Source organism: Zea mays, chromosome 1 (genome assembly GCF_902167145.1).
Source record: "Zea mays cultivar B73 chromosome 1, Zm-B73-REFERENCE-NAM-5.0, whole genome shotgun sequence".
In the NCBI taxonomy this organism is placed as follows: domain Eukaryota; kingdom Viridiplantae; phylum Streptophyta; class Magnoliopsida; order Poales; family Poaceae; genus Zea; species Zea mays.
This window is the reverse complement of record NC_050096.1, coordinates 231,286,109-231,299,926: the sequence shown is the minus strand read 5'-3', so window position 1 is coordinate 231,299,926 and position 13,818 is coordinate 231,286,109.

The following is a 13,818-nucleotide window of genomic DNA, read 5'->3' as shown; positions in this document are numbered from 1 at the left end:
CTCGGGCGAACCGAAGGTGTGGCCTTTGCTGGAGGGGGTCCTCGGGCGAGACGTAAATCCTCCGGGGTCGGCTGCCCTTGCCCGAGGCTGGGCTCGGGCGAGGCGAGATCGTGTCCCTTGAGTGGACCGAGCCTTGACTTAATCGCACCCATAAGGCCTTTGCAGCTTTGTGCTGATGGGGGTTACCAGCTGAGATTAGGAGTCTTGGGGGTACCCCTAATTATGGTCCCCGACAAATTTCATCTTCCTTTTTTGCTTCGGGTCGGCCAATGACTCGAAGGGCTCCGGGGGAGAAGATAGTTCGGCTGCGATATAAAACATAAATAAGTCCGAAGTCATAAAAAATAAAACATAAAGTCAAAAACAATTAGGCAATACCTATCCGCCTTTCAAGTTCTGCAATCTTTTCAGCTGTCTTTGTTGCTTCTCTAGCATCGTGAGTATCTTTTTCACTTTTCTTTATAATTTCGTGGGCCATCCCTCGGCCGCCATTTTCCTAGATGTCGGTGAAAAACTTTCCACCAATTAAACTTGCTTCGGCCGAGGGGTCTTTTGTATCTTCAATAGATAAGGCAGCTTCGGTTTGCGCCAAGGATTTTACGTGTTCGCAACCTATCTTCTCCAAGATAGCTGCAACTCCCCTCACGCCAGAAAAGGTGTAGACGTCTCCACGACCATTTAGAATTTCCTCGAAAGCATTGGCTTCGCCGCTGATCCATTCAATTGGGCCCTCAGGATCGCCTCTTACGAAGTTGTCCTCGCTGGAGTATGCGCCAACGTTGGCGAAGCTTGTCTTTATTTTTCTCACACATTCTATGGATTTTTCATAACATCTTTCTTTTGAAGACCGAAGTTCTACAGCTGTTTTCTCCCAATAATTTTTCCAGTAATCACTGGCGTCTCAGTCAGCTTCGGCAATTGCACATTTTAATTTTGCTTCTGCCAGCTGTTTCCGAAGATCTTCAATTTCGCATTTCTGGGCTTCAGCTTGGGCTTTTGAAGTAGCTTCGTCTTCTTTTATCTTGTTCACCAATGAGTTTAATATTTTATCTTTTTCAAGACCTTCGTTCCTTAGCTCAATTACTTCGGAACGAAGGTTGTTCAAAGCTATAGTACATCCTTCGTCTTCTGCACTTTTTTGTGCCCTGAGGGCGTTGCTAAGAATAAGGCCCTGCAAAAGAAGTGCGGTATTAAGTATAAGCAAATGAAAGAATTTTGTTTTTAAGTACAAAAATCTCATTCCCTCACCTTTAAGCTGTTGTATGCTAAGCTGTCGACCAATTCATCTTTTGACAGCACCGAGAGCTCATCTTCTAGTGTCGGGAATCCGAAGCTTTTGCCCATCTCCCGGCAGACACAGATCTCCTTGTTGTTTGGGAGACAATACAAGAAATCTTCTTCTCCACTGTCGTTGAATATTAATGCCCCTTTCGGGTATTTCAGTTTCTGGGCATAGTATTGAGCTTCTCGTTTTTCTTCTTCAGATAGCCTTTTTCCCGAAGCATGTCGTACAATATAATCAAGAACTTGGCACAGTGCTTCGGGAGTAGGAATAGTAGTTTTTTCAGACTGATTTTGCTCTGCAGTTTCTTTTTCTATTTCCTCTTTTCTGGTTTCCAAGGATTTTCTCCTTGAAAGGCTCTGAAGGCCCAGCTTCGGTCTCGGTCTGGCTCTTTGTAGCTTCGGCTTTGGATAGTTTTGTCTCAATTTGCGTTTTTGACGCTCGGCAGTCTTCCTCGAAGTTTTGCTTGAAGACCTTATTGTCTCCAACACATCTAGTACATTGACCATCCTTTTTCTCTTGGGAGTCACCGTGAGATCTTTTTGTGCCTTCGGCACTGTCATTCCTGCCGAAGGGCTTATAACTTCTAATGTCTTTGTTCTCTCGGCCTCTATCTCTTCAATATTATCGGCCTTCGGCATCATAGCCGGCTCTTCATTCTTCTGTGTAAGCGTAGGTTCTTTGGCTTCAGTAACCGAAGAGGTTTCATCATCAAATTCAGGCACTATGGCCGGTTCAATGAAGCGTGGTCGGTGAGTAAGGACTTTCACCTTTTTTCTCTTCGGCGCGGGCTCGCTTGGAGCAGCTGAAGCATCATCTTTCCTGGAAGTTGCGCTTTTTCTTTTTTGCCCCCGTGCCGGGTAGCGGTAGTGAGGGTACATAAACCCAATAGCATCAAAAACTCTGTTCAGTCTCTTCTTTTTCCGGCTTCCGAAGGTTGCAGACAGCGCATTGTCTTCTGCTTTGGAGTACGACCCAAGCAGTTCATCACTTGTAGCTTCGACGCATTTCAGCCAATCGTCGTCTAGCTCAATAAACTGGTCTCCAAACCTGAAGGTATATTTTAGTCGAACCAAACCACCTTTGTGGGGGTTGCTGATGGCCTCTTTCGGCATCTCCTAGTTGGCTACCAATGGTCATATCCTGTAGGCCACGTGCTCTTGGACTAAGTCCCTCATCCCAATGAAAGAGCAAACTATGTCAAAGGCCTTTCGACATTCTTCGGCTGCTTCATCAATTTCTACCTTCGGTTTACGGAGGCCGAAGCGTTGCCAGATAGGGCGCATGATGATCTCTTTAATATTCTCTCGTGCCTTCAAATCATTTTTCACATAAAACCATTCTCTCATCCAGTCTCCGGGCCATCTCTTCTGAAAGGTTGGCACGGGGCAGCTTGATCCAGAGCGAGCAATGAAGCTATAGCAACCGAAGTTGTTGTGATACTGCTCTTTACCCCAGGGCTTTGTCTCATATAAAAGTCCGTGCATGCTGCAGAAACTTTTTGCATTTGGTTCCAAGCCCTGACTCCTCACAGCCCATACGAAGATTCCCATTCTTATGATGGCTTCGGGAGTGATCTGGTGAAGAAAAATCTGGAATATCTTTAAAACCTCAACCACAAAGCTGCTTAGGGGGAACCGAAGCCCAGCCTTGAAGAAGCTTCGGAAGATCATGACTTCATTTTCTTTGGGGGTAGGAGAAGTCTTGTCTCCGTTGTCAGCCCTCACAATAGACATATCTCAGAAGTATCTTCCTCTCATACTGTCGAGATGACTATGTTTAATAGTTGATTTTCCGAAGACTGCGTGACTTGGTCGCCACGGCCGATCTTCGGAGTCTTCGCCCCCACTTTCCACATCATAACTATCACTATCACCGGTGTCTTCAGATAAACCTTCTAAAATCTCCCTAGTAATCTTCTCTGTATTTGTCTTTGCTATTGATTCAATAAAGCCAAGATTCTTCTCCTCAGAAAGGCTCAGCTTCATTTCAGCAACAACTTCTTTATCTTGAGACATCTTCAAAAATGCTAAAAAAGTGCTCTCAGGGCCGAAGCTTAGAAAACTTAAAAAACCAAGCAAGCGTTGGTGTGCAAGAGCTAAAAATTGAGCAAGCAGGACCAGATGGCAAAAAAGCGTGCCAAATGAGCTCGTGGTGTGCTCTTATTTATACGCCTAGTGCGTTGCAAGTTGGAGGGCCCCGCTTGTCATTGACTGTTGTTATTCTAGCCAAGGGAAGGTGTTTTTCGGACCTTCGGCTTAGGGCCTTCGTCCATATCGCAATATGAATTTATCGTTCTAGCAAATTAATATTGCGAGGGGCTACTGTTGGGGGCCTTTGGCTTCCGAAGGTCCTCAAAAACATGGTTTAACAATGTTTCTGGAGTATAATACATGAACAGGTACCTTCGGACTCGGAGTAGAACCATGGTGTGAAGAAGCACAAGGAATACGAAGGTTGGCGCAAAGCCGAAGCTATGTGCAGGAAAGCTTCGGCACGATGGCAGAAAATGAAACCGACTTTAAAAGGAAAAGGCTATTCAGACCTCGATGGATTACTATAGAATCATTAGCAAATGTAAAGGGCATGGGTGTAATTTTACATGGGCTGCGTCCCGTGCCTATAAATAGATGAACAGTGCTCCCGTACTGTTCACGCTGACTTAGCATTTGCTTTTGCGTCACGCTTGTACTTTTTCCTTCCCTCAAGCCGAAGGTACATTGTAATTTAATATCATTTCTATTTTTCCATAATAATGAAATAGAAATGAATAGTTGTTCTTGTTATCTCTTATACTTTGTATGGTTCCTTTTTTATTATGATGTGTTGTGCTTATGAAGGTATGTCCTTCATAACCTTCGTCCGGAAATCATTATATCCCAAGGGAAATAATGCTTCAAAGGACGAAGGACTTGAAAGGGAAATGTGCCCTTGGGCCATTTCTAAGTATTTTGGTGATTGAGTGCCAACACAAGTGCTTAAATGTGAATTTATGCTCATGGATGGACAAAGTGCAAATCAAGAGGAAAGGTATGTTTCTAAGCCTTAGTACATTGGTTTTGTGTACTAATATACTTGTCTAAGTGTTAGAAACAGAAAGAAGAAGAAAAGAAAAAAGGTGAAAAAGGCTTGGCTGTGTACAGCCAAGACTCAGCTCAGTCTGGCACACCGGACTGTCCGGTGGTGCACCGGACAGTGTCCGGTGCGCCAGGCTGACTCGGCGTGAAGTGGCCGCTCTCAGGAATTCGCCGACGGCGTACGGCTAAAATTCACCGGACTGTCCGGTGTGCACCGGACTGTCCGGTGAGCCAACGGTCGGCCGGGCCAACGGTCGGCCGTGGAATCTGCGCGCGACACGTGGCCGAGCCAACGGTCGGAAGGGGGCACCGGACTGTCCGGTGTGCACCGGACATGTCCGGTGCGCCAACGGCTCCCAGATCTGCAACGGTCGGCCGCGCCATTTTAGGAAGGAAATCAGGCACCGGACAGTGTCCGGTGTGCACCGGACAGTGTCCGGTGTGCACCGGACTGTCCGGTGCACCCGACGACAGAAGGCAAGATTGGCCTTCCAGATTTGTGCTCAACGGCTCCTAGCTGCCTTGGGGCTATAAAAAGGACCCCTAGGCGCATGGAGGAGAACACCAAGCAACCTTAGAGCATTCTTGATCATCCACACTCAGTCTTTGCGCATTCGTTTGTCATTCTCAGTGATTCGAGCTCCGTTCTAGTGAGAACTTTGAGATAGTCTTTTGAGCTCGATTCTTGGCCGTGTGTGTGCGCATTTTGCTGTGGATTTGTGTGTGTTGCTTCCCTCCCTTACTCCGTGCTTCTTTGTGAACTTCAAGTGTAAGGGCGAGAGACTCCAAGTTGTGGAGATTCCTCGCGAACGCGATAAGAAAAGAAAAGCATAACACTGTGGTATTCAAGTTGATCATTGGATCACTTGAGAGGAGTTGAGTGCAACTCTCGTCCGTTGGGACGCCACAACGTGGAGTAGGCAAGTTTTGTACTTGGCCGAACCACGGGATAAACCACTGTGTCTTATCTGTGTTGAACTCCTTGTGGTTATCGTATTGTGCAAGATCTTCTCTCTAGCCACTTGGCATTAACTGCGCTAACGCTTAATCAAAGTTTTGTGGCTTAAGTTTTTAAGTTCTACAGGATCACCTATTCACCCCCCTCTAGGTGCTCTCAATTGGTATCAGAGCCGTTCTCTTCAAGAAAGGGACTAACCGCCCGAAGAGATGGATCCTAAGGGCAAGGGGATGGTGATCAACGACAAGGAGAAGGAGACCTTCGTCAACGAGCCCAATGATGACAAGCCCACCGACTCAGGCTCGGGCCACAAAAGAAAAGACGGGAGGAAGAAGAAGACATGGCGCATCAAGGAAATTGTCTACTACGACAGCGACGAATCTTCCTCCTCCCAAAAGGATGACGACGACCACGATAGACGAAAGACGGTTAACTCAAACTTTTCTTTCGATTATTCACGCATCCCGCATAGTTCAAATGCTCAATTGCTCCCCATTCCACTTGGCAAGCCCCCTCACTTTGATGGAGAGGACTACGGATTTTGGAGCCACAAAATGCGTACTCACCTGTTTTCTCTCCATCCAAGCATTTGGGAGATTGTGGAAAGTGGAATGAAATTTGATAGCTCGGATAGCCCTGTGTTTATTAATGAACAGATTCATAAAAATGCACAAGCTACTACTGTGTTGCTAGCCTCTTTGTGCAGGGACGAGTATCACAAGGTGAGCGGCTTGGACAATGCCAAGCAGATCTGGGACACCCTCAAGATCTCTCATGAGGGAAACAATGTCACCTTGCTCACCAAAATGGAGTTGGTGGAAGGCGAGCTTGGACGGTTCGCGATGATAAGGGGCGAGGAGCCGACACAAACATACAACCGGCTCAAGACCCTTATCAACAAAATAAGGAGCTATGGGAGCACGCGATGGACGGACCACGACGTCGTTCGCCTAATGCTAAGGTCATTTACCGTTCTTGATCCTCATTTGGTGAACAATATTCGTGAAAATCCCAGGTACACCAAGATGTCACCCGAAGAAGTTCTTGGGAAATTCGTTAGCGGGCGAATGATGATCAAGGAGGCGAGGTACGTGGACGACGCCTTGAATGGTCCGATCAACGAGCCGCAACCCCTTGCTCTCAAGGCAACACGAAGCAAGGAGGCGCTACCTAGCAAGGTGGCATAGATTGAGGCGGCCGGACTTAATGATGAAGAGATGGCTCTCATCATCAAAAGATTCAAGACGGTGCTTAAAGGTCGCAAGGGACAGCCAAGCAAGACCAAAGCCAAGGGGAAGCGCTCATGCTTCAAATGTGGTAAGCTTGGTCATTTTATTGCTAACTGTCCCGACAATGATAGTGATCAGGATCAAGGGAACAAGAGGGAGAAAAAGAAGAACTATAAGAAGGCAAAGGGCGAGGCTCATCTTGGCAAGGAGTGGGATTCGGACTGCTCCTCGTCCGACTCTGATAATGAGGGACTCGCCGCCACTGCCTTCAACAAGTCATCCCTCTTCCCCAACGAGCGTCACACTTGCTTCATGGCAAGGGAGAAGAAAGTAAGCACTCCTAATACTAGTACTTATGCTTCTTCAAGTGAGGATGAGTCTAGTGATGATGATGAGATAGATTACTCATGCTTATTCAAGGGATTAGATAGAACTAAGGTAGACAAAATTAATGAATTGATTGATGCCTTGAATGATAGGAATATACTGTTAGAAAAGCAAGAGGATTTGTTGTATGAAGAACATGATAAATTTGTAGAAGCTCAGAAATCTCTTGCTCTAGAAATTAAGAGGAATGAAATGCTCTCTAGTGAATTATCTTCTTGTCATGAAACTGTTGCTAAGTTAAAAAGTTTTAATGATGATTTAAATGCTAAACTAGAAGTAGCTAGTAAATCTAATTCTTGTGTAGAAATTGTTGAAACTTGTAATAGGTGTAAAGATTTTGACATTGATGCTTGTAGTGATCATTTAGTTTCAATTTCTAAATTAAATGAGGAATTAGCTAGTCTTAATGCCCAACTTAAGACTAGCAAGAATGAATTTGACAAGCTAAAATTTGCAAGGGATGCCTACACGATTGGTAGACACCCCTCAATTAAGGATGGACTTGGCTACAAGAGGGAAGCCAAGAACTTGACAAGCCATAAGGCCCCCATCTCCGCCAAGGAGAAAGGAAAGGCCCCTATGGCTAGTAGTGTGCAAAAGAACCATGCTTTTATGTACCATGATAGGAGACAATCTAGAAATGCTTATAGAAATTGTAATGCATATAATGCCTTTGATTCTCATGCCATGTTTGCTTCTAGTTCCTCTTATGTGCATGATAGAAATGTTGGTAGGAGAAATGTTGTTCATAATTTGCCTAGGAGAAATGTTGTTAATGTTCCTAGGAAAGTAAATGAACCTTCTACAATATATCATGCTTTAAATGCTTCTTTTGCTATTTGTAGAAAGGATAGGAAGATAGTTGCTAGAAAATTAGGGGCAAGATGCAAGGGAGACAAAACTTGCATTTGGGTCCCTAAGGATATTTGTGCTAACCTTGCAGGACCCAACATGAGTTGGGTACCTAAGACCCAAGCCTAAATTTGCCTTGCAGGTTTATGCATCCGGGGGTTCAAGCTGGATTATTGACAGCGGATGCACAAACCATATGACGGGGGAGAAGAAGATGTTCACCTCCTACGTCAAAAACAAAGATTCCTAAGATTCAATAATATTCGGTGATGGGAATCAAGGCAAGGTAAAAGGGTTAGGTAAAATTGCAATCTCAAATGAGCACTCTATCTCTAATGTGTTTTTAGTAGAGTCTCTTGGATATAATTTGCTATCTGTTAGTCAATTATGCAATATGGGATATAACTGTTTGTTTACAAATGTAGATGTGTCTGTCTTTAGAAGATGTGATGGTTCACTAGCTTTTAAGGGTGTACTAGACGGCAAGCTTTACCTAGTTGATTTTGCAAAAGAAGAGGCCGGTCTAGATGCATGCTTAATGGCTAAGACTTGCATGGGCTGGCTGTGGCATCGCCGCTTAGCACATGTGGGGATGAAGAACCTCCACAAGCTTCTAAAGGGAGAACATGTGATAGGTCTAACCAATGTTCATTTCGAAAAAGATAGACCGTGTGCAGCTTGTCAAGCAGGGAAACAAGTGGGAGGCTCTCATCACACCAAAAATGTGATGACAACATCAAGACCCCTGGAGCTGCTACATATGGACCTCTTCGGACCCGTCGCCTATCTGAGCATAGGAGGGAGTAAGTATGGTCTAGTTATTGTTGATGACTTTTCCCGCTTCACTTGGGTGTTCTTTTTGCAGGATAAGTCTGAAACCCAAGGGACCCTCAAGTGCTTCCTAAGGAGAGCTCAAAATGAGTTTGAGCTCAAGGTGAAGAAGATAAGGAGCGACAACGGGTCCGAATTCAAGAACCTTCAAGTGGAAGAGTTCCTTGAGGAGGAGGGGATCAAGCACGAGTTCTCCGCTCCCTACACACCACAGCAAAATGGTGTGGTAGAGAGGAAGAACAGGACGCTAATCGATATGGCGAGGACGATGCTTGGAGAATTCAAGACCCCCGAGCGTTTTTGGTCGGAAGCCGTGAACACGGCTTGCCACGCCATCAACAGGGTCTACCTTCATCGCCTCCTCAAGAAGACTTCGTATGAGCTACTAACCGGTAACAAACCCAATGTATCTTACTTTCGTGTATTTGGGAGCAGGTGCTACATTCTAGTGAAGAAGGGTAGAAATTCTAAATTTGCTCCCAAAGCTGTAGAAGGGTTTTTGTTAGGTTATGACTCAAATACAAAGGCGTATAGAGTCTTCAACAAATCATCGGGTTTGGTTGAAGTCTCTAGCGACGTTGTATTTGATGAAACTAATGGCTCTCCAAGAGAGCAAGTTGTTGATTGTGATGATGTAGATGAAGAAGATGTTCCGACGGCCGCTATACGAACCATGGCGATTGAAGAAGTGCGGCCACAGGAACAAGATGAACGAGATCAACCTTCTTCCTCAACAACGATGCATCCCCCACCTCAAGACGATGAACAGGTTCATCAAAAGGAGGCGTGCAACTCAAGGACGGCACCTTCATCTCCCAAACGAAGTACACGCAAGATCTGCTAAAGCGGTTTGGGATGAAGGACGCCAAGCCTGCAAAGACTCCGATGGGGACCGATGGACACACCGACCTCAACAAAGGAGGTAAGTCCGTTGATCAAAAGGCATACCGGTCAATGATAGGGTCTTTACTTTATTTATGTGCTAGTAGACCGGATATTATGCTTAGCGTATGCATGTGTGCTAGATTTCAATCCAATCCTAAGGAGTGTCACTTAGTGGCGGTGAAGCGAATTCTTAGATATTTAGTCGCTACGCCTTGCTTCGGGATCTGGTATCCTAAGGGGTCTAACTTTGACTTAATTGGATACTCAAATTCCGACTATGCTGGATGTAAGGTCGATAGGAAGAGTACATCGGGGACGTGCCAATTCTTAGGAAGGTCCCTTGTGTCATGGAATTCTAAGAAACAAACCTCCGTTGCCCTATCCACCGCTGAGGCCGAGTATGTTGCCGCAGGACAGTGTTGCGCGCAGCTACTTTGGATGAGGCAAACCCTCAGGGACTTTGGCTACAATCTGAGCAAAGTCCCACTCCTATGTGATAATGAGAGTGCTATCCGCATGGCGGAAAATCCTGTTGAGCACAGCCGCACAAAGCACATAGACATCCGGCATCACTTTTTGAGAGACCACCAGCAAAAGGGAGATATCGAAGTGTTTCATGTTAGCACCGAGAACCAGCTAGCCGATATCTTTACCAAGCCTCTAGATGAGAAGACCTTTTGCAGGCTGCGTAGTGAGCTAAATGTCTTAGATTCACGGAACTTGGATTGAATTGTAGCATACATGTGTTTATGCCTTTGATCATGTTCATTCTGCATTTTGTTGCTTATTGTGGTGCTCAAGTTGTACAAACATTCCCTGGACCTCACAAGTCCTTGTGTAAGTGATGCACATATTTAGGGGGAGTTGTGTTACAACTTGACTCCTTGAGACTAACCATATGCTTGAGTTTGCTTGATTTAGTCTCGGAGGAGAATTGAAAGGGAAAAGGTGGACTTGGACCATGAAAGACTTCCACTGCACTCCGATGAGAGGGTAACTTATTCCAAGTTCATCTCATGAACTCTTATTGCCATTTGCTCTTAATTGAAGATTTTGGTGAGGCAATGGGGTTAACGGGCCAAGATTGATCCCGTTTTGGTGCTTGATGCCAAAGGGGGAGAAAATAAAGGCCAAAGCAATAAATGGATCAGCTACCACTTGAGAAATTTTGAAAATAGTAAAATAGAGCTTTTTGTTTTGTCAAAACTCTTGCATTGTCTCTTTTGTCAAAAGTTGGCCTCTTGTGGGGAGAAGTGTTGATTATGGGAAATACGGGGAGTTTTTGAAATCTTTGATTAATCTCTTTTGGAATGACTCTCTTTATGCTTCAACATGTGTGTTTGACTTAGAGATAGAGATTTGAGTTTGATTTGCAAAAACAAACCAAGTGGTGGCAAAGGATGATCCATATATGCCAAAATTGAATCAAAATAAATTTGAGTTTATTTGAAGTGATATTGCACTTGTTCTAGTTGCTTTACGTTGTGTTGGCATAAATCACCAAAAAGGGGGAGATTGAAAGGGAAATGTGCCCTTGGGCCATTTCTAAGTATTTTGGTGATTGAGTGCCAACACAAGTGCTTAAATGTGAATTTATGCTCATGGATGGACAAAGTGCAAATCAAGAGGAAAGGTATGTTTATAAGCCTTAGTACATTGGTTTTGTGTACTAATATACTTGTCTAAGTGTTAGAAACAGAAAGAAGAAGAAAAGAAAAAAAGGTGAAAAAGGCTTGGCTGTGTACAGCCAAGACTCAGCTCAGTCTGGCACACCGGACTGTCCGGTGGTGCACCGGACAGTGTCCGGTGCGCCAGGCTGACTCGGCGTGAAGTGGCCGCTCTCGGGAATTCGCCGACGGCGTACGGCTAAAATTCACCGGACTGTCCGGTGTGCACCGGACTGTCCGGTGTGCACCGGACTGTCCGGTGAGCCAACGGTCGGCCGGGCCAACGGTCGGCCGGGCCAACGGTCGGCCGCGGAATCTGCGCGCGACACGTGGCCGGGCCAACGGTCGGAAGGGGGCACCGGACTGTCCGGTGTGCACCGGACATGTCCGGTGCGCCAACGGCTCCCAGATCTGCAACGGTCGGCCGTGCCATTTTAGGAAGGAAATCGAGCACCGGACAGTGTCCGGTGTGCACCGGACTGTCCGGTGCACCCGATGACAGAAGGCAAGATTGGCCTTCCAGATTTGTGCTCAACGGCTCCTAGCTACCTTGGGGCTATAAAAGGGACCCCTAGGCGCATGGAGGAGAACACCAAGCAACCTTAGAGCATTCTTGATCATCCACACTCAGTCTTTGCGCATTCGTTTGTCATTCTCAGTGATTCGAGCTCCGTTCTAGTGAGAACTTTGAGATAGTCTTTTGAGCTCGATTCTTGGCCGTGTGTGTGCGCATTTTGCTGTGGATTTGTGTGTGTTGCTTCCCTCCCTTACTCTGTGCTTCTTTGTGAACTTCAAGTGTAAGGGCGAGAGACTCCAAGTTGTGGAGATTCCTCGCGAACGCGATAAGAAAAGAAAAGCATAACACTGTGGTATTCAAGTTGATCATTGGATCACTTGAGAGGAGTTGAGTGCAACTCTCGTCCGTTGGGACGCCACAACGTGGAGTAGGCAAGTTTTGTACTTGGCCGAACCACAGGATAAACCACTGTGTCTTATATGTGTTGAACTCCTTGTGGTTATCGTATTGTGCAAGATCTTCTCTCTAGCCACTTGGCATTAACTGCGCTAACGCTTAATCAAAGTTTTGTGGCTTAAGTTTTTAAGTTCTACAGGATCACCTATTCACCCCCCCTCTAGGTGCTCTCAGGACTTTAACGTTTAACAATTTTTGTATTGCCTTGTTCTTAATTCATAGCATTTGAGAACAAGTCCCCAACAGGACCTAGGGTCAGGACCTAGCCTCACGGCAGTACCAAACCAAGAAGGGCTCCGCAACTCTCCCCCAGCTGGGAAAGACCCTTCAAGGTAACGGGAATGCACCGACCCGAGGGCAACCATCTAGCTACGACTGAAAGAGTGCCTTACCCCGATGCTGAAACATCTCTGTAAGTTCTATCCATAGAGCAAGTCTGAGGGGTCGAATCTATTTCCCTTTTGTAACTAGGTAACGCATACGTGTACGACAATCCGGTGGGGTCTGTCCCCATAAACCCGGCCTGTTGGTCTACACCCATGCATGATGAGTTATAAAGAAAAACTACCCCCTCAGTTGAGCCCTATGATAGTTCCATCTCGCTGCTCCATGGTCTTACCTTGCAGTTTTTTTGGATAATACTTTTATCTAACCCACCCGCACGGTTCCCATCAGTCTTGACATGACGACATCCAAATTGAGCAGCCAGGCTTGCAGTTTAGGGCCTCCGATATGAAAGTTGGGAGGTCTGACAGCCTGGGAGCCGGCTCTAGAGAACGGGACCCCGTTCCATGGGGTGGTCCGGAGCCCATGTAGCCGCTCAGCCTGGTCTCGTACCGTGGGCCTTTACGCTCCACCACTCCGTGACGGGTACCTAGTATTTGGGGTTATAAGTCCTGCGGGTCCGACAACCTCGGGACCGGAGCTAGAGAATGGACATTAGTCTCCTGGGGTGGTCCGGAGCCCGTGTAGCCGCTCAGCCTGGTCCCGTACCGTGGGCCTACACGCTCCACCGCCCTGCGACAAGTGTCCTAGTATCTAAAGCCACGACCCAAGGGGGTCCAGACACGCAACTTGGCTACCCAGACTGAAACCTGCGAGTCCCGAGCATGTATCAAAGGATGGCTAATATCGGACAGGGGACCCTATGGGTGTGCTACTAACGCTCCCTAGCTGAAGCTATGTATAGATCCAGATCCCGGCGAGGTTGCCTCCCGAGGGTTGTTGACAACCTTTTTCAGATACGCTGGTATCCAACCTCAACACATCAAGCCTGCATCCCAAGCGGGGGGCCAAGTACCAGGGAGGAGTCAACAATATCGCACACAGCAGAAACAAGTTGAAAATAGATAAGTGCTAATACTGCTTAATAAATAGTACTCTTGAGTACCTTACAAAAAGCGAAAGTATTACATCTGTTTCCAAGCGGAGCCCTAGCTCCATCTCTACTCTACAGGTATGAACTACCTCCACACCAGTAGGGTCGCGGGATAGCTAGCTCCGAGTGGCTCACCAGCGGAGGCGACCACCTCAGCACCAACGGTGGCGGCCACCTCTGCACCGACGACTCGCCAGCAGTGGCGATCACCTCAGCACGTGTGCCATTGCGAAAAGGTCCTCGCCTCCGTCTTCCTACAGGGGGCAAAAACGAGGCCATTAAAGCCAAAGAGTTGGAGG